This window comes from Trachymyrmex septentrionalis, unplaced genomic scaffold, assembly GCF_001594115.1.
Source record: "Trachymyrmex septentrionalis isolate Tsep2-gDNA-1 unplaced genomic scaffold, Tsep1.0 scaffold367, whole genome shotgun sequence".
Lineage (NCBI taxonomy): Eukaryota > Metazoa > Arthropoda > Insecta > Hymenoptera > Formicidae > Trachymyrmex > Trachymyrmex septentrionalis.
The window spans coordinates 151,701-154,390 of record NW_017305533.1 but is presented as its reverse complement, the minus strand read 5'-3'; the positions used below and the strand labels follow the sequence as shown (position 1 = coordinate 154,390).

The 2,690-nt window shown below is 28.8% G+C and overlaps 1 non-coding gene across 1 annotated transcript; it reads left to right on the top strand.

Moving 5' to 3' along the window:
- Window positions 1-222: 222 nt before the first annotated feature.
- Window positions 223-304, top strand: Trnas-gcu. The gene has a single exon. It is a non-coding gene; the product is annotated as a tRNA-Ser (tRNA).
- The last annotated feature ends 2,386 nt before the right edge of the window (window positions 305-2,690 follow it).

The following is a 2,690-nucleotide window of genomic DNA, read 5'->3' as shown; positions in this document are numbered from 1 at the left end:
GCAAAAAATATATATTATAAATTTACTATACATATATAAATTAAATGCTTAAATTAAAAAATAAAGTGTTTAATATATAAATTGAATCTTTTACACACTTTCTGGTTCAGGGCAAGATTTGTTGTAAAAACCTTATTTACATACATTATTTTTGTAATTTCAGCTAGGTATGATATTACAATGGACGAGCTGCTTTGACAAGTGAATTTCTTTTTGACACCAGACGAGGTGGCCGAGTGGTTAAGGCGTTGGACTGCTAATCCAATGTGCTCTGCACGCATGGGTTCGAATCCCATCCTCGTCGTTCGCTTTTTGTTGATTCACGATAGTCTCTCCTGTCCAGAGCAACATGTGATAATTTATTGCGCAAAAGTATATTAGAGGAACTCTAGAAAATTATACAAATTTTCCTAATGTTCTGGACAAATTATTGTGTAATAACTTCGGATAGAGAGAATCCCTCGAAGAGAATCCATCGCGAGCGGATGAGGATGGGATTCAAACCCATACGTGTAGAGTAGTATATATTGGGTTACTAGTCCAACACTTTAACCATTCGTCTGATACCAAAAGGAAGTTGCCAAAGCAAGTCGTCCCTTGTGATACGTAATTTATATTAATTTCTGGATTTTCCCTATAATAATTTGCATCTCTCCTTCCTCTTTTATGTTATGTCTGTGAAATTTTACCAATAATTCATCAAAACAAACTGCACGCATTTGTATCTACCCCCCTTAATAAAAAAAGTTTCATTATATATTTTCAAAAGATCTTAATATCAGCTATAAAAATAATGACTGAGAGTTTCCATTAAATATTTTAAAATTAAAAGCTCCTCCATACTTACACTCAATGTTAAATAAGTTTCGTCATTTGATGCATTGTTCAAACTCGACATCTTTTGTATGAAACATTTTTCTTAAAAATGCTTTTATCAGATCTTTTACTATATCCAGACTTTTGGCTCATTCTATATACACACACGTACACACACACACACACACACGCGCGCGCGCGCATTTTTTAAAATATGTGCATTATGTAATTTATAAATCTTTCTGACAGTTTAACATTTGTAAATGCTTGAAATAGGGAAGATTAAATATTAGACGTAAAGTCTTTAATTAACAAAAATAACTTTAGAATTTTTTAACTAAACTTATGATGAATTTTTAAATAAAGTAAATTTGAATTCTAGAAGTGTATTATGCCACATTAACAAATTTTAAAAAATATCGATAATGTGTTATGTAATGTGTTATATAAAAATACCAATACGTTTATTAAAAGAGACACTACAGACATGAAAAAACTGAAGATTCTTATGATCTTTATTATGTTATATAATCACTTATAATTATATTTAATTTCATAATATTAGTGGTCTTAATTAACATCACTGTCGTTTATCATATAAATATAAAAATAATTGCGATGGTAACAAATTTTGTATTAATTGTTCCAAGGTTAAAGCAAGGATAAACAATGGCAGGAAAACGGCTCTATCACATATATACTAAATTAGATTACAATTAGTGTTTTAATCATTGTTAATTACATTGCACTTTTTCAGATATGTTATGTACGTACAAAGTTCAAATTATTTCAAGTAATTCAAGTTCACATATTTATCAAAAGAATGGTAGTTATTTCCTATAGTTTAAATAATTTATTTTCATTTAGATTAATTTTATACGGTATAACATTTCTTCTTAGCGTACATCTAACAGGGTAATTAGTGTGGTCATCTCTCTCTACACATAAATAATTCTCTCTCTTTATAAAATAATATTTACTCTGTGATATATAATATACATATATATTTCAAAATATAGTAATGTTTAATTGCTTAATAACAAATAAAGTTTGATTAAAAAACAAATTTAATTCTGTACATTAAAAAGTATTCTAAAATTCACACAAATAATGAATAGAATAGGTAATTTTTTAAAATAATGTTTCGAAAAAAATCTAAATGCACCGTTATAAAACAGTTTTAAAATTATAAAAATTTTATTAAAAATAATTTTTTGTACACTCTCATCAATATATTCAATAATATAGGCCGGTATTTATAATCTTATATTCAAGACCATTTTAAGTACAATCTTAAGAAATCACGAACCAATCAGAGGGCCACATTAGCAACTTAAGACATTACTTAGGACGGTCTTAAAATAAGAATCGACTATGAATAGCGGCAATAGAATTAGAAGTCAATTCTTTTCAAGAGAGGTGTTTTATTATCTTGACAGAATATTTATAAAATAAGAATATTTATAAAATTTTGATTTGTAATTCAATATCAAAATCGGGGGGGAGGGAAGAGAGAGAGAGAGAGAGAGAGAGAGAGAGATTGGATGGATTTTTTTATTAAGTTATTCTTCAGAAGCTGATTTTATTCCTTATATAACACTATATTTAAAATAGAGAAAAAATTAGAGACGATGTCAGCATATATACACGTATGTATGTATGTATGTGTGTATGTGTGTATACATGTACGTCAAGCGACAGCCAGGCTCAATGCTATAAAAGATATGCCACGTTTCCGAGTTATCGCTTGTAGACTACACATGTGATCACGTTCAATCGCGCGTGCTCTACTTTATCGACCTTCTCTAGTAGAAAAGTACACAAATTGTATACTCTTCCGTTTCTCCAGTTACTAGAATCTAGTATACACATAT